The sequence below is a fragment of the Cimex lectularius genome, unplaced genomic scaffold (assembly GCF_000648675.2).
Source record: "Cimex lectularius strain Harlan isolate CLEC.00 unplaced genomic scaffold, Clec_2.1 scaffold142, whole genome shotgun sequence".
Classification (NCBI taxonomy): domain Eukaryota; kingdom Metazoa; phylum Arthropoda; class Insecta; order Hemiptera; family Cimicidae; genus Cimex; species Cimex lectularius.
The window spans coordinates 976,086-995,531 of record NW_019392729.1 but is presented as its reverse complement, the minus strand read 5'-3'; the positions used below and the strand labels follow the sequence as shown (position 1 = coordinate 995,531).

Below are 19,446 nucleotides of genomic sequence, written 5' to 3'. Positions count from 1 at the left end.
CGTATGTTCTTCAAATGCTAATGTTTTGTCTAGGAATTTGGCCTCTTTCTTCATTTCTATTATAGTATTATTGGGTGTTATCTGCCTCATGTGAATCCAATTTTCTTTTACGTGTAAAAGCGACTATGGTTGTTTTATTAGAGTTAATCACTAAACAATCGATTTTCCGCAATTCATCTATGAGTCCAGATACATATCCACGGTTAAAATTACAAGCGTAGATCGACTTCAGTTTGATAGTTGTGCGGCCATACAATATTAGCACACATCGTACTGGCAATGGATGTTATTTACATGCAATTAAAGTTAACGTTTCACCGGAGTTTGGAGGGAATATGTTGCCGAGACCCTGCTAGCCGGGATTGCGTTTAAGACAAACGATTCAAAATGTCACCTTATCTCGCAAACTCTCACCGAACTAATCAGTTTCACCTGGGAGGCAAATCAATTCTAATGACCTTAAATGCAAACTAATTTAACTTTGTACAATGCTTAATCAACCGATGCTCTCAGCACAGTTTGTGTCTTTTGTAAAATGAGGAGGAGAGGATGTGTGCGCGTTTTGGGAAAATACGTTCGAGTTAAAATCACTTTGCTGAATCGTAGCACACATTATTCTCGTCAACTTGTACAAAGGTTTGTTAAACCTCATAATTTCGAAAAATGCCTAATTGTAAATTAAACTTAGAAAAGGTATGTAAACCCATTCAACAACCCGCCCTACCTTAGAGACCCTATACCGGCGGAACGCACCAGTTAACTAACATTTTGGTTCTTCAAAAACGGCTTTTTATACTTAGCGTTTTCCTCAGTTCCAACATGTCTAAAGGTGCGGCTTGAGGAAAGTAAGGGGTGGGTTCTTTTTAGTATGTATTTTAAAATGGAACCTTAAATGGGTCTCCCGTTGCTCGTATCCCCTTTAAAAATAATGCAGAGGACAATAGCCGGATTAAATTAACTTGTGCACGCACTAATTAATAATTAGTTACATACTATAAAACAAATAAATAGTTACATAATACATTATATACACGAATAAGTCAATCGTTCATATATAAATAAATAAACATTATCGTACATGACTAAACCGGCTTGAATATATTTATCCTAATTACATAATCATGTCTGACTACCCATGAGGTCCACGCTGAAAGCTTTTAAAAAGGTTTAATAGGTTCAATGATAAGTACAACTGATGTTGAACCAGCTCAGTGTCACTTGGGTCTGTCCCCACTCGCAGGTTTTTGAGTTATTCAAACACGTTCGGCATTGTGCGCCATCTTCAGTGAGGAACGTTCCACATTTGCAATAAATATATATTTATATATGCTTATAAACCTAGTTACAATTCACTATTCACAAAATTAATCTACATCTTTAAGCATAAAGCTGAAGGTCGTGGATTCGAATCCCGCTCGTGACACTTGTTTTTTCACTCAACCAAGATCTTAGATTAACAGTATTATTAATTAAAATCCACAAAATTATTAACTTCGCTAGTTCCCATGGCTTTGTTCTTCCTTCTAACGATGTTTCGATTGTGTAGGAATTTGGTCGCTTTCACATTTTCGTGCTGGCTCAGGGTGGGAGACTGGTGTTGGACGGCCGTGTCCTCAAGAGTCTTAAGATCTCTATGTACAATGCCTTATTCCTCAGGTTCCAAGGTGCGTTGTTCATGTTACGTACAATTTTATTTTGGAGTGGTTGTGTAACTCTGACATTGCTGTTTGGTACAACCGGAGAGTTGAATACAATATGACCACATAGTCTTTAGAAGTTGTTTTATGTTGTGTAGGAAGATTGGAGCCGCGTCCTGTCAACCAGTATATAGTCTGTATCTCAAAGCTATTTTTCCTTCTTTTTCTTCTTCTTATGATTTTTGCAACTAAGCTTGACATTTAAGGTTATTCTGAAATTTTTCCCTGAAACCCGCATCGCTGTACATATAGCTACATCGATGGTGAGAGAAGGTACATGATCCAATTTTTTGTTTGTTAAATTTAATTGTACCGATTTATGCTAATTGAGCTTGATTGTTCATTTTTTGTGTGCATTTATTGTCTTTATTACACGCCTTTTGAAGGATTTTGGATTAATGGTTGATGGTCGTTCCTACTGATATCTCCGCTCGGCCATCTGCAAACGTTGCAATGTTATTCCATCTATTTTCGGAAAATCACTGGTGTTTACCAAAAAAGTAGTGAACGTAGTATGCAACATTGTGGCACTCCTGCATTCATTGATTTTTATTCTAAATATTGGCTTCTAGTTTGACTATAAAATTTCTGTCGTGGGGGAACTGATAATATCTCCATACAACTTTTGTAGGAACCCTTTTAGCTTACTGATGTGTCCTTTGTGCCAGACTTCATATCATATTGCCACATAACAAACATAAATATTTTATAATTGTGTATGGACTTCCTATATAGCATAGCTTACGTTTGATCCGTAGCCATTGGGTCTATTATTTTGTGGCAAACCAATTTTATCACAGGTCTTTCAAGATGTTATTTACCGACATATTAAATATTTACAAGTGCCTATGCTAGCGAGTGGCCTCCTGATTTATTTTTTTCCCTATTCCAAATGGTTCAGCAATACGCCGTAACTTCAAAATCTTCTGAAACTGTCTTACCGACCTGGAAATATACCTTGCATCATAACGGAAACGTTCTTTCGCCTTCGGACGCTTTAATAAAGTTGGCCGAACGCCTGCTGGAAGGTAGTAAATCCCAATCCCCGAGAGTTTGGGTTTTCCTCGGGATTCAATAATTTTTTTAGGAAAACTTAGAATGAAATATTGCAGGTTGAGAGGCAATAATATAACAACCCTTAGGCCTTCGATGTACCTTTAAGACCCTGCATTCTAATTTTATAATCATCATTTTCTAAAATGGGCTTTCCATGATACATTTTATCTATCACGATATTTTCACCGGATTTGACTTCCCACAATGCTCAAAATAATTCTCCAAATCAAGCGTATATGATAAATTATGTAAATGTTAACAATTCTGTAAATAAACAAATAGAAAGTTAGAATATAACAATGTTGAAAACTATTTTAATGGGTAATGATTTAAAAATTCTGTCCAGCGAATTAACCTTGGAAAATTGAACGATATATGTATTTTAAAGTTAGTATAGTTTTTTAATCTTTCATTGATAATTCCATTCTTATTTGTAAAATGGCTAAAAGTCCATCTAGTAATCTAACAAAAACCTTGTAAAACCTGATCATTGTAAATTGTCATGTTTATTTTTTTGCGTTTAAACTTAAACATGGTACATTCAAGGAAATTGTGTTTGTTCGGTTAATCTCGAGTATTTTTGCCCATTTCAACCTTTCCTCTTTCGACATCGTTTTTTAACCTAATGTTGATAATAAAGAAAGGTCATTAAGGGTCGGCAGGCTAGATTAAAAGTAATTAACAGTGATTAAAAGTACAAAGGAAAGCACTTAGCTGTTTGTCTTTCTCCAGGACGAAGTTAAAGGGCGCAGGCGGAATTCTTGCCTTTCTAGTTTTGTTGTACGTTTATTAACCCTGATCATAACTCAGAGATCGGCGAGACAAATTAATGACATTAAGTAGGTTTAATACGTTTATTTTTTTAATAGATTTGCTTGATTAAAAACGAAAGGAACGTCTAATTATGTGGCTCGGACTGAAGAATTCCTTCTATGAAAAAACTTCCAGATTTCTTGTTATGATAATATGTTATAATATTTCATTATGTAAAGAAAGTTGTTACATACTAGTTTTAGCCTTGATTCTTCTTTACGACATTAAACGACTATTTATAATATTAGAGGTTTATGTATATTGAAAGGGTAAACGTTGATGCCATACTAAGCAGGAAGTTACGATATATACTTGAGGTCACAAAACATTTACTGCGAATGGAATGAAATGGCTCATTAGATTTTTATTATAAGGTAACTCAAACAAAACCTTAATAATAATAATATTAATAGTACTTTATTTGTTATAATACAGTAATATAAAATAAAATAACTACACATGAATGAAAACATAAGTAAAGCAACAAAAGAACAGAAGAAAACAAAAAGATAAAAAATGAGAAAAAATAAAGAACATTAAAAGCAAAAAACAAAATAAAAAAATAACAAAATTTTGAAATAAATTTGTACAAACATTAAATATTTAGTTCTTTCATATAAATTTAGCTGCATACCTTACATAATATTGCCATGCATGTCTGCAATATGTTACAAGTGGGGTCGGTTCAGAGTTTAGCCTAGTAATTAGTTCATCTCTAGACAGGGAATTGTGGTCTACGTGGAGCATACGATGTCTATTAAAATTGTGCATTCTGCTAAGAAATGGAACATACACCCTCTGACCTTAGAGAGCATAGGGCAGAAAGCCCCTCCATCACAGTGGTGTAATTTAGCCAACGTAACTCAGACCTCATTTTAAAAATTGCAATTTTTTTTATATTTAAGCCTTTTAAATCTAAAATTTTCTACCATTATATAAATTCATTTTTTTTTATCTAAAATTTTCTGGCATCGTATAAATTCATTTTTTTAAATCTAAAATGTTCCAGCATTGTATAAATTCATTTTTTTCGCATCCTACATGTATGTGTAAAATTTAAACAATGTTTATAAATCCCAGGCCCTGAAGATGTTCTCCATAAAAATCGAAACGTTGACACGATAAAGAAAATGTTTTTCTAAAACCTACGTCACACCAGACCGCATCTCACGATCTCCGAATAATTCTTTATTATTATTATTTTTCTCTAATTTCTGGTTATTGGCAATATTATTTATATTTTGTATTATGTGTTTTAATGTGTTCTATGATGTGTTATAATGTTTTTGTGACCTTATTGCTATTCTTAGGGGACTCCAATCTCAGAATAAAGTATTCTACTCTCTCTCTCTCTCTCTCTCTCTCTCTCTCTCTCTCTCTCTCTCTCTCTCTCTCTCTCTCTCTCTCTCTCTCTCTCTCTCTCTCTCTCTCTCTCTCTCTCTCTCTCTCTCTCTCTCTCTCTCTCTCTCTCTCTCTCTCTCTCTCTCTCTCTCTCTCTCTCTCTCTCTCTCTCTCTCTCTCTCTCTCTCTCTCTCTCTCTCTCTCTCTCTCTCTCTCTCTCTCTCTCTCTCTCTCTCTCTCTCTCTCTCTCTCTCTCTCTCTCTCTCTCTCTCTCTCTCTCTCTCTCTCTCTCTCTCTCTCTCTCTCTCTCTCTCTCTCTCTCTCTCTCTCTCTCTCTCTCTCTCTCTCTCTCTCTCTCTCTCTCTCTCTCTCTCTCTCTCTCTCTCTCTCTCTCTCTCTCTCTCTCTCTCTCTCTCTCTCTCTCTCTCTCTCTCTCTCTCTCTCTCTCTCTCTCTCTCTCTCTCTCTCTCTCTCTCTCTCTCTCTCTTTCTCTTGCTCATAACTTAGAGGGGTTACAAACAAAAACACAGCCTTCAAGTTCAGAGGGGAGGTCATCAACGAAGATGGAAAAAAGGATGGGACATAAAATGCATCGCTGCCTAACCCCACAAGTTATAGGGAAAAACAAAAATTTTAAATTTCATCGTAAAATCTTTTCTTTATTTTAGAATGAGAAATGACAAAATTTTTAAGTTTTTAAAATTAATTTTTTAGAAGCGTGTATGAAACTATTTGTTACATGTTAAACAGTGCTTTGGCTGAAAATACTGGAATCTTTCACTTTCAAAACGTCTGAATCTCGGAAAAAAATTCTATATATAGAAATATAAATGTAGTCATTGTCCACTTGACGAATGAGAAAACTTTCAAAACTGGCATTTCATTTACATATTTTCCTCGTTGACTGTAAGACAATTTATATAAGGGAGGCTTTTCAAGCTAAGCGCACTTCCCGTTTAGGAAGTTTCATAAAATAAAGTCGTGACATCAAGGTTATTACCTGTGTTTTTTCTTTTGATAATATCTTTCTGAAAGTAGTCTAACAAAAATTTTAAATAGGAACAACTTTAATAGAAATAACTTTAGTAGGAACAATTAGCCTTTGTTATTATTATTATGCCGTGATTTGTGCCGTTTATTTGTTCACTCTCGTTGTGCGATTCGTTCAATCTGTAAGCCCCTTATTAAGTTAGTTTGTCACGGTCGGTGTTAATTGAGTTGAAAGTTGATCTGGGATTCATCTTTAAAACTGTTTGGGGACGAAGTTGGGGGATAAATTCAAATTTTCACCGCGGAGGCCTGCGGTCGCTTGGTGGGGGACTTATGAACAAAATTTAATTAAAGTTGCCTTCGCCCCATTCCGTCGAACAGCGCAGGAGAAAACCGCCGGCTATAAATTAATTAGCTTCTCTCCTCCACCACCCACTTCAAAAGCGAGTGGAACGCGAGTGGCTATCTGTCTGAATGTCACTTTTAATTTTTTTTCACCTGGCCTTTGTCTGATTTAATACAGAGAACTGAAACAAACAGGCTTGGAAAAATACATGTTAACTTGAAACCCGGGCCTTTGAATGCACAGCAAATTAACCCTAGTAATGAATATTATTATCTATTTTTATTATTGTTTACTTGTCGAATTAGCTTTTATCCAAACACACAAACTGAGGTCTTTTGCAATTACTGCTATCGTCGATTCATGCACTGCCCACTCATCCCCATGAGTGAAATCTCCAGAATAAAATAGAATATTGTGGTTATATTTCCTGTAGTCATCTACATGCTTCATGTCTATTTCTACAGTGAATTCGTTCAAAGTTTTCGTTTTATATAATTGCATTCAGTATGTCAGCAAAATTATACACTCAAATAAAAAATAAAAAACCGGACATTGGTATTTGATTGTTTATTTTTCATAATAATTTTTATTTTTTTAAATAATAATAAATAAGATTAATAGTACATGATGGGTTTTGGACTGCGAGTTGCTGAACTCATGTAGGGGTCTGTCTCCACTCGTGGTTTTTTTAAATTGTTTGATTAATTAATAGGTAAAATTAATAGTTGGCATAAAAATGAAAAACAACATAAATTGTTATTTCTCTTGGGATATTTACCTCTACTCCTTTAAAATGGACCAAACATTGTATACCATATAGAGGATTGTCTGAGTGATAATTAAAAATATTAAGGGTGAACACTTGTTTTTGCCTCTCAGTATATCTAGGTTGTCCAGTACGTTGGGTTTTCGTCTTGTTGACGCCTTGTCACGTTTTGGTAGGGTGTTCACATTTATGCGACGTCAGCGCACGCAACGTACAGTCACACAGCGTGCATCACAATAATCACTATCACAATCGCGACGCCTCTTTTGTTCTTAATGCACTATTTTGAGAAAAACCATGAAATAAATTGTTAGTTGAATTTTATGAGCAAAACCGTGTAATTAATTGTTAGTTAAATTCATTATTATTCAGAAATCGTGAGATGCGGTCTGGTGTGATGTAGGTTTCAGAAAAACATTTTCTTTATCGTGCCAACGTTTCGATCTTTAGTGAGATCANTGAAGGGATGGGGAAGGAAGTCGGTATAGAAAAGACATTTTTGTATAAGGCGTCGGCTTCTTTGAGGTGAAAAGAGCCGACGAAGGGAAACAATGTGTTGGTATTCATTTGATTATAATTATAAATTCATAATAAATATAAAATTCATTATATCAAAAAATGGTATTCCGGTGTTTTTATCAATTTTCTACCAAACAATTAAAATTACTTTTCTTAGAAATCAAAACTAATGAATTTTTGATCTCGGTTAATTTGGTTTATATTAAAATAAGTGTGTTGTAATTAATATAACGACAATAATACATGTAGTTTGAATAAAAATATGAGTGTCCGGTTCTTTTGTCTTCCACTGTACTTGATGCTACCCGATGAAAATCTGGACAGTGGGGATCGCAGAGCGTAGAGTAGGTAGCATTGCATGGCAGCGGGCAGATGTGCACGATTAGAATTTGGATTTGCGTGGGGTAGCGTATCGTATAGCGTTGCATCGGGTAAGTGTGTTCCCTGCTTTAAGTGAGTGGCATATTTCCCATTGTCTCTGAAACATCCTTGTTTTCTAAAATAATTAATAGTAGATATACAATAAACCGATAGTTTTCTCGGTGGCAGGTCTTAACAAAACCTATAACCTTTAACCTTTTACAGATAAACATTTACAAATTTATTATAGAAAATAGTTCTTTACTGATAAACAAGCTATTTTTTTGTTCGGACTGATCATTAGGAAGCTTTTTGCAAATGTCCTAATTGGGAAAGTCAGATCCGGAATTGACCACGGCGATAAATCCGGGTTGTTGTGAATGCCAGCGTGGTTTTTGGCCAGAGAACCGCTACTGCGGCTAAGGCTCTCTCAATTAAGAAGGCCAGGGGCTTCAGGTGACTAGTTGATTTAAACTGTTGGAAAACCGCCAGGATCTTTAAGCGAGCCAAGAGCCGAAAGAGAATCCGTCCCTATTATTGTATTGTTCCATCCCCCTTGGAACCTTTTCATACACGAGAAGAAACGCATACTCAAGCTCTCTTCCTTTCAGACAATATACAAACGTAAAATTTGTTTAAAAGGACAAGAAAATATTTATTCTCTTTGGATGGTCTCTACCGGTTTATTTTCTTAAACTTTTTTTTTATTTATTATTTTACTTTATAAGTTAATAACAAGTACAAATACAGCTACGGTCTGTATACATTTGTAAGCACACAAATGATATACACTAACAGGCAAAACAATTCCACCCACTGTAATATAACTTGATTTGTATATGTCTTTATATATTAATCAAAGTTTCACGTTTTTAAGGCATAATAATTGAGCCGTTGTCTAAAAAAGTAAAACAAAAATGCTAAGAAAAATGAAGAAAGACGGACATATAAAATTTGTTTTAATTATATTTTTAATAAACATTTCAATATCACTTATTTCCTCCTTTTGCCTAAAATAAATCTCGAAGACATCTCGACATACTTTCTACTAGTCTGGAAATGTCTCTCTGCATCCTCCTTCTCGAAAATACATTTCAACATAGTGGAGCGTATCAGGAAGTGATGGACGTACTCTTATTCGTCTTTTGGGGTTATCCCATAAATGTTCGATGGGGTTCAAGTCTGGAGAACGGGCTGGCCAGCCTAAGACCCTCATGTTATGCTGTTGAAGGGATGGGCATTATCATGCATTAGAATAGGATTGTCGCTGATTGCATCGAGGATAGGCAACGCATGATGTTCCAAAATTTCGTCCACATAGCGAGTGTCATCAAAGACCCTACACGAAAAACAACCATGTGCGACTCTCCATTGAAATTCCAGACCATCACTGAGCTACGTTGAAAAGGTTGGCCCGGGGAAAAATTACAGGCTTCATACCTTTCATTTCACCTTCTCCACACTCTTTCCCCCATCTGGAGATCGTAGAGCAAATCTACACTCATTTGTAAAAAGTACAGCATACCAATCGTCCAAATACCAATGGCTGTGTCCTCGAGCAAATGCGAGCCGTGCCTATGTGGACTGGTCAATTCTGGTCCTCTTACGGGGCGAAAAGCCATCAGCCCACACTGATTTAATCTTTTTCGAGCAGTGCGTTCGGAAATTTGGACACCTTGAACTTCTTGAGCTGATGAATCGCTTGATCAACAGTAAGGTGCCGGTTTAGCAAAATTCTCAAAGTCAAAAAACAGTCATCGTGTGGTTCTTTTACCCTAGGGCGCTTAGAACCGGGCCTTCTATGGTAGGGCCCAGTTTCTCGAAAATGTCTAACGGCGTCTCGCAGAGTTTCGTAGGGAATGCGTAATTTTGGCAATACTAGATGGAACGTCAATCATCAATAAGTGCCACACCACGCGCAACATCCTCAACACTAAAGGTGGCCATTCACGATCGCTCCAAGCAGTCCAAACGGAGCGACGCCGTTCCAAAAACCACGTCAATGGCAAAAATGAACTGGCGTGCCCGGCTGTGCCGAATATTCGACCGGTCCAAACTCCATCGCGCCACTCCAAATATCTACTGCGCGACGTCGGCATGGCGCGTTCGTGAATGGGAAAACCCTCGTTTTTTGGCGCAGTCTCCGTCTTTCTGTCACTGAGCAAACATCTCCGTCGTACATTCTCAAAAAGTCAAAAACGTTTATTCTTTATTGGTAATGACATCCAATCGAGATTTTATTGTTGAGGTGATTGAATTGTATGAAAGTTTACCATGTTTATGAAAGTGGTGGACAATGATTATATTACCACGATAGAAATAAAAGAAATTCGATCCTCAACCAGTTGGTCGACGTTTTCAAAACAAAGGATACAAATGCAATGAGAGATGCGGTATTGATAACCCCTAACAATGATCAGAAATCGTAGTAGAGAACTTAAGTTCTTTGTAGTTCATCCCTGTAGCGAGAAATCGTAATGTGGTTGCCAACCTTTCATGTAGTGATGATTTCTCTCATGACTGTCTTTTGTTTTCTAATCAAGGGGGTAACAAGCTGGAGTAAATATAAATAAGACGTTAATCTTTTTTTTGTAAGGTTTTGGTTGAAATGAAAAAATAGTGTCACGAGGGGATTCGAATCCACGACATTCGGCTAAATACGCCGCTGCGCTAACCACTTGAGCTATCCTGACTTCGATAGTTCGATCCACTCGGGCACCAACTCCCCATCTCAACCTACAACCTTTCGAATTTTCTCTCTTTTTGCCATTTTTTGGTGTCGGAGAGGATCGAAGTCACGATAGCTCAAGTGGTAGAGCAGCGGCGTATTTAGCCGAAGGCCATGGATTCAGATCCCGCTCGTGGCACTAGCTTTTTCATTTCAACCAAAACCTTACAAAAAAGATTAAATAATTGAAAGAAGTAATTTGGTCAATAGAACACTAAATATAATGAATAAATAAGACGTTTCATCCATCCTTAAATAGTTCCTCCAATCAGCGGGCTCAAGGGAAAGTTCTTTCATCAAATTCATGTGGGTATTACGGCTTCTGTTCAGGAGCCACTTCTTACACCATTTTCTCTTCGATTTCTGGCTTTTAATATGTAAATAAACAGAAGAGTAGCACAAGAGATCGTCATCCATTTTGAGAAGGTAATTCACTGGTTGACTTTCCGAGCGACTGGCTGTGGAGCGGCCGTGAATGCCCCCTCAAATTTCAGGCACTCCAAATGGAGCTGTACGGCTTGGCGCGGTTCCATTTGGAGTGATCGTGAATGGCCACCTTAAGTGGGATTTTTAAGTTTAAAAATTAAAATTAAGAAAAGAAAGATGAAAACTAAAAAGTTTATATCTTCAGAATTCACATGACACTGAGTAAACATTTTAAGTTCTGTAAAAATTAAACATTGAAAAATAATTTATCCTCGTTTTGGATTAAGGATTAAGTGTGTTTACCTCTAATTTATATATCCACTTTCAAACATTGCATAAACAAATATTTGTTGGTAAAAAATGACACAAATTAAGAGCAGAATTTTCTTTTATCGAGAAAAACATCAATTGGTTGGAACTTTTTGCCTGTCATTGTATAAGTCGTTTCTTGATGGTCGGCTGGTTGTTCACAAAAATGGTTTAACAACTAAGTTGTAGTTAATTTTCTAGGTGATATTGTTGGATTAAGGGATTTAGGCGATTGGCATGGGGTTTTTGTAACGGAATTTGATAAATCCGGAAAGGAATGAGATACTCAATAGGGAATGAATTGTATTGGAAATTGCAGGGTTTTGAAGTTTGTTTTATGGTTACGCTCGATGATTGTACACAATTCAAGTCCACATAAAGAGATGACACTGATTCTATAATTACTCGAAATGAAAAATTTGTGTAACAGGTGGGATTTGAACCCACGACTTTCGGTTAAATACGCCGATTTTTTATCACTTGAGCTCCCGTGATTTCGATCGCCCATGCCACAAACATCCCATTTCGACTCCCCATTAATTACACTTGTTACTATTACATTTACTTAATATTGTAGTTAATTTAATTCATGACGAATGATTTAATTGATTAAAGCTAAGTCAAGAGTTTCTACCAGAAGAATAAATTAAAAATAGAAAAGAATATTTATGACGAGTGATTATCCTAAATCACTTATAAATAGGGTTTTACCTCAAAGCTATAGTAATGCTGATATTGATAAGCAGATTATTCATTAATAGTAATAATTTTATTTAAACATTTATCTTTAAAATAATAAACATCTAGAAAATACATAACACTGATAATTACATTATAATAATAACATACATAAAAAAACATCTAAAATATCACGTTCCTTCTTTACTTTTCATTTGATTTTTTCCCATTGTATTTTCTGAAAGAGATGAGAATGATGAGATGAAGCTTGCGGAGGCTGTGTCAAGAAGGGAAAAGATCATACTTACCATGTTGCACATGGTCAAACCAAGATCACACACTGACAACTTCTAAAGCCTAGTACGCACTGAGATTCTTTGAATCGATTCATGTTGCGGGGCAGAGTTATGGCTGCGTGGATTCATTGTTGCGATGCAGCCCCCGATTCTGTCCAGACCAAGATTCAGTTCACATTCATCATTGCCTGCGAAAATTACGGGGGAACTAGCATTCAGGAATTTCCCTTGCTCTTTTTTGCGTAGTACATATCCATTATACGAACCCAATAGAAGTGTGCATTTTTTTCAATTTCGGCGACGGAAACACTGAATTTTTGGGTTAGACCGTTCAAAGTTTGGCTTTTCAATTCCCCATTTCTATATTCCGTGAATGATACATCCCACAAACACCGATAGGAATGTATGTCTTCAATAAACTGTAAAGTCAACTCGGTACTCCACAACATACCTTTAATACATGACAGTATCAAAATCTTCAAGAAAAATTCACTAGAACGTCAACTAAACAAATGAAACAACAGCGCTTGTTCCGATTCACGTCCGCACTGGCAAATGTTGCAACATTGAGTCAAAGAATCCCACATCGGATGGGATTCAAAAGAGTCCGAAATTGCTAGCGGGCAACACACCAGATTCATCGCAGCAGTGAGTCGGGGCAGCCCGAACTCAGGCTAGGCGCAACCGAGACTCTCCGGAGATTCAAAGAGTCGACTCAAAGAATCCCAGTGCGTACTAGGCCTAATGGGGACGAGACCACGTACATGCCTTGAATGAAGTTTGTTCCGTGCACGTAATTTATTAGCGTTCATGGGGGTTGACTTATCCCCAATTATCCCCAAAAATTTATTAGCATCTCTGTATGAAGGAATCCTTGAGCAATACTGTTTTTTTTTTTTTTTTTTTTTTTTTTTTTTTTTTTTTTTTTTTTTTTTTTTTTTTTTTTTTTTTTTTTTTTTTTTTTTTTTTTTTTTNTTTTTTTTTTTTAAATTGGCCTTATGATCTTTGCATATTAGCCATGACGAATCTCTTATATATGTTGTTCAAATTGGGGGTTATCGGGAAAAAAGGGCCAGAGGCGACGGTGGGAATCGAACCCATGACCGCGGCGTGAGAGGCATCATGCTAACCACTCAGCTACCGCGGTCCCCCACTTAGGAAAATTGAACCATCATTTTAGGAAATATCTTGTCAATTTCTCATCTTCAATACACTGTTTACCTCCCCGAAATTGGGTTCATCAGGAATTTATCAGAGTGAACTAGTGGAACTGACTCTATATTTTGAAGGTGGCCTTTAAAATGATCAGAGGTATTTGGAGAGAAAGAAAGGAAAGATCGAGGAGAACGGCACTCGGATTTCAGCCCAAATAAGTGCACAGACCTGCAGAGTCCTTTAAAAAGATCTTGATCTCTGGTTGGAGCAGTGCCTTGGAACTGGAGGTGACTTGAAGTTTTAATTGTCGATCGAACGAGGGAAAAATGATTAAAATAACACAAAATTCTTTGCTGATCGGTCGGAAAATTAAAGAAATATTTAAAGGAAAAATGAAAATAACCAAAATAATAAACTCTCCAAATTGAATGCCTGTTCCTTCTCCAGATCTGGTCGTCCCAAGCGACCGGGACGAGAAACTGGTTCAAAAGCACTCTACATGGAAATAATGGAAATTTAAAGCACGCCAATGGAAATAAGTAAATTTTACCCAAACCTTGCTTATACTGAGGGCTCCGTCCGAACCCGGCTGATGCGATTTGATTTGAGCAGAGGTCGTGAAACGGCTCTCGTGATACTTTTCCCGCCAATCTTGCTTTCCGATCAATTCGCGAAAGAAAAGAGGACGAAAATTAAAATCAGTAGCAGACAAGATTCAAGAGATATTATGGAAACTAAACGATCTGGAGCAGAAATCGGGAGAAATTCGGATAAGAAGCGATAATTTAGGGGCGTAACATATGAGTGAGACTTGAAAGCCATGAAGACAAAGGAATGCAAATTGAACAATTTTCATGGTTGAAAGCTAATTTGTTAAACGCAAAACTTGAACAGAACTAAACTGAAAATGGCGAAGACACGGGAAATTAACAACGCTGACAGGATCGAGGAAAAAGTAAATAGGATTAAGAGCAGCAATTTTTGTTGAATTGTTTTATTTGTACCCTATAGATATTCATTCGTATATATAACAAATATGATTACAAAATGTATTTTTCACACGGTCACAGCACTAACACTAATACCAGTACTGCACCTGGAGAATTCATGCCATGAGAAACCAGCCAACGCTGGCACTCGGTGGAGAGGGAAAGGGGCAAAGAGGTCTCGATGCCATCGTCGATTAAGGCGACTTGTAAGGTTCTCAGAATGGGAAATGTGTAGAAAGGGCATGAAAAGTAGGGTTACCTTGGAGCGAGAGGTGGTTGTGAAATTTTTGAAAACGGAAACTGATCAGTTCTTTGACAAATGGAATTTTGAGGGGTTTGGATAGTGAGGTTAGTGGCTTAATAAGGAGCTTTGACTGAGGACTTTTGATTGTACGGATTATAGTTTACAAATTTATTATCAATAATTTACATGGGTTACGAATAGGAACATTTATTTGAATTATCGAAACGAATAGTATCAAAAAATTGAGTTTATGCATGAACAAAATCCTCTTCGCGTCGTTTTTGTCTATGCTGTATAGTTTTTTGATAAAATCAGTGGGCAGTACTGAATCCACACCCTTGTATAATAAGTAAAAACAAGACTGATTTTACGATTTTTGATACAGAAATTATTACTGACATTATTAACTTAACCAATGCACTTTTTGACATGACGGATATTTTAGGATGTGTGAGTTATGTTACTTCATTCTTTGTCTCGGCTTGATCCTTATAGATAATACATGAACCGAAGAGTCATGGTATTGATCGCAACTGTAACAATTTCACGATTCTCCACCGGATTACTCTTAGGTTAATATGGTTGGTTGAAATACACTGGTATGGATGCCATTATGGAACTTCACGGTATACATTACTTGAAATTTTTTTTAAATCCAATAAATATTTTCTACTTGGTGACAATGTAAAAAGTGAAATATTCATTCGTACAAAGGAGAAATTAAGTGATTAGAATATGATGAAGTGTTTTTAATTTTTTATATTCCTTATTTTATTTATTGTCTATTTATTCAATGAAGACTTTTCATTATATTTAAAAACAAATCCCAACATAAGCGCACTGGAACTTGTAAATTATTTAGGTTAATCTCCAACGTTCCAATCGGATTACTGTGCCGAAACAACGATTTTTATCTCGCAGATTCAGTAGCTTTCAGTTCAATTACCGTTGACGGGAATATCAATTCAGAAAAGCCCTCTTTCATTTCACAGGATACGCTTCGTATGCACATCCTGGCTGTTGTCTCACGGTTTGCTTGTTGTTTCCATCCATCATCCTTTCATGCATTTACTGATCAATGAACCGGACCTGCATCGTTATGAATTTGAAAGGGACGCGTGTTGGGACGGGTTTCTGCGGCAGATAAACCGAACTGGGAAAATATGGATTTTTTTATAATTGCGTTTGCTTGGATAATCACACATTGGACTAAATGTATAACATAATAATTCTTGTTTAGTAAGAAAAATCTTTTAGGACTCTGTCTTTAATTTAAACTTTTATTTTGTTGCTTTTATCTGAAAATTTTTATAGATACGAAGATCGATATTTTTATAAAATAAAGGAAAACTTCTTTTTTTCTTATATTGCTTTGCTTTAAGTGTACATCAATAGTACACTCATATATACATTATATAATAAATAACTAAGTATACATCACATAATAAATTAATTAAAACAAGGAACACAGAAAAATGAAATAAATTATTTTATACATGAGTAAATAATAACACACACTACAACGACTCTAAAGTTTATATCACAGTATCACATATCAATATCACATTCTTTCATGTATATATAAACACCTAATTTCCCAGCAAAACGGTCGCTCAAAATTTTTCAGCGTATACACCCCGAAAAATTTCTGTCTTGCCTCTTCGTATTCTGGGCACGTAAAAATTATATGCTTTATGTTTGCCGGTTCATCGCACGTCTCTCAGTTTGGAATAGCAGGAGAACCTACGGCTAATTTTTTGCCTGCATCGCAAATGCAGTGGTTTGAGCGAAACCGGGGTATCGAAGCAAAAAATTCCATTAATTCTACATAGCCATAGTTTTGATCCTATTTCCGGGAATATGGATTTATACAGCAAACCCGTAGGTCGGTTGATGTACCACGTGCTCCATTCTTGCATCAACTATTTGTTGAAGAGGCGTTTTGTGTCCGTGCTCTGCCTCATTGCCACATGTCACAATGTCCTCGAATCCATCAAAACCTTTTTCTACATAAAACAGTCCTTCATGACATTAATGATTTCCGCCAGTAGATAATCACACCTTGCATTTGGGTGAAAAGCTCGATCTCTTTTATGGAGCTCATGCTGTCAAGCAAAATTCATTCCATTCCAACGTGACAACGTGTTGTCAGCGCACACATTTCAGCAGTGAAAGTCGATATAGACGATAGTAGCATTATTTGGTTTTTAGTTCTTAATTGGGCTGTACCAGGCACAACCTACATTCCACCTTAACACCGATCCATTCTTGAAAATGATATGATAATTAGGTAGCATCGTGTTTATATCTACCAAAAATAATTATCTGCAATGTGTGTAGGGTATTCTGAATAGTCCCATGTACAGTGTATGCGGTCTAGTTACAGTTTCACAAATGGAAAACTCTTAAAATTAAAGTTATTCCTATTTTGACACTTTGGATCTAGCTAAACGGACCTAACCTTTATAAAAGAAAATTTTAAAAAAATATTTGAGCACTAGCAAATTGGTAGTCAATTAATTTATCTCAACCCGTTCTCATACTTGTAACACAACTGCTGGTCTCCCGCAGGGATCCATATTAGGGCCTGTTCTTTTTCAATACAATGTCAAAACCTAAATTGCAGACCCAATACGCTGATGTCATTGCCTTCGTCCTGGTGAATAAATACAATAATCAACAGATTACAAAGACCATGTATTGGCAATTTCTATAGCAAATGGAGCATACAACTAATCCGACAAAAACGTAGTCTATCCTCTTTACAGTCGACTGCAGGCGTTGGGTCATACCTTGGTCTGCTACTGATAAGTTCCTTGGGAAATACTTGACAGTAAACTTTCGCTGCCCGTGTAAAGAGTTGTGTAAATGAAGGTAAAGCTCCATTCATGTCTTGTTCCCCTTACCGTGCAGGGTCTCTAAAAGTCCGTAGTAAACAAACTTCTGTATAAAGTAGTGATCAGACCGATGCTCTTGCATGCTTGCCCCTTGGGGCTTGGAGACATCGCCTCGCTACAAATGACTCAAAATAAGTTTTTGCGTATGGTGACATCACCCAGTAACAATCGTATTCTAGTCTTGCACATTAAAAAAGACTTGGATTGCGTCGCATACCATATAAAACGACTCATAAAATATTTCTTTTCACGAGTGAGCTATTTTGTAATCAGTTAGTCTGAAAATTGGGAACTACGGCTTGTACTTTGTGTGGAGAGTGCAAAGCTCTTTAGTTTAAACCTCGCCAACAGTTTGTGGGCTTTTTAAGTTTTTTCCCTTAAATAAATTTTTATTAATTTGATATACTTTAAAAACATAAATTAAATTCTAAAGCAGGTTTACTTTACACTGGCACTCTTATGTTTCGCCATGGTTAGAAGTGTTCTGCATATTTAGATAATTACGGTATTCCTTTCATACCTTTGAACCCAACTGATTAAGACATTTGCCATGTCCTATCCTGTTTTTCAAGTTCATTCTTGAAAACTTTCAGCATTACTCAGCATACTTTGATTTAAAGTTGGAGGTGTTTGTCAGTTTGCTATTCAACGAACACATTTTGTATCGGGTTGTCCGGAAAATAATGCAGGATTTTAAGTTTTCATTAAAAAAAATCTATATAAAATATTCTGTTTACGTTTACAGGATTACTCATTTGTATGNATAGTAAAATCTTCAGTTAGAAGTGCTTCACTGTTCTCAACTTGATTTTTCACAATGAGGAGTGAGTGCTTCTGTGAGTGTATCGCATATGGACTATTCTCAGTCTGGGAAATACTACCTCCTATTGTCTAAAATTACATTTCGAACACCGCCAATTTACCATCGTATATATAAATTCGTAGTCGATGGTTAGAAGTGTTCTGCATATTTAGATAATTACGGTATTCCTTTCATACCTTTGAACCCAACTGATTAAGGCATTTGCCATGTCCTAGCCTGTTTTTTCAAGTTCATTTTTGAAAACTTTCAGCATTACTCAGCATACTTTGATTTAAAGTTGGAGGTGTTTGTCAGTTTGCTATTCAACGAACACATTTTGTACTTCTGTGAGGTACTGTCTGGGGAGAAAACGGCCGAAGTGCGTTTCAGAGAACGAAGTCCGGCGATACAGATCCAATAATGTGATTTGTGTGTACCGTTAGTCAATGATTATTCGGAGATCGTGAGATGCGGTCTTGTGTGACATAGGTTTAGAAAAACATTTTCTTTATCGTGCCATCGTTTCGATCTTTATTGAGATCATCTTCAGGGCCTGGGATTTACAAACATTGTTTAAATTTAACAAGTACATGTACTCTCAACACGATACGCAAGAATGGCACAATTACGCAGAAAACAAACACTTTGACCCCTGAAAATGATCTCAATAAATATCGAAACGTTGGCACGATAAAGAAAATGTTTTTATGAAACCTACATCACACCGGACCGCATCTCACGATTTCTGAATAATCATTCGTGTTAATGAGAAAGAAAATTTGGGGTTTTCATTATCCCAGTGTTGGTGAGAGAGTTTTTTTATTTGGAAAATTTAGGTTCAGCGATGAAGCAGAGTTGAGATTATATATCGGAAAGATTAAATACTATTGAATACACTAGGTACAGTAGGAATGTTTCCTGAAGAAAGAGGTCTATGAGGGTTGAATCTATAATTTTTCTCCGGTAGACAGGAGGTAGCTCCCCAGCGTCTACGTGAAAACTAGAAAATAGTGCAAATGTTTGTTGAGGAATTT

At 36.3% G+C, this 19,446-nt stretch overlaps 1 long non-coding RNA gene across 4 annotated transcripts in view; it reads left to right on the top strand.

Moving 5' to 3' along the window:
• The window catches only part of LOC112126872, a 70,260-nt gene that overhangs the window by 4,302 nt on the left and 46,512 nt on the right, over nt 1-19,446 (top strand). The gene's annotated exons all lie outside the window — the stretch shown is intronic.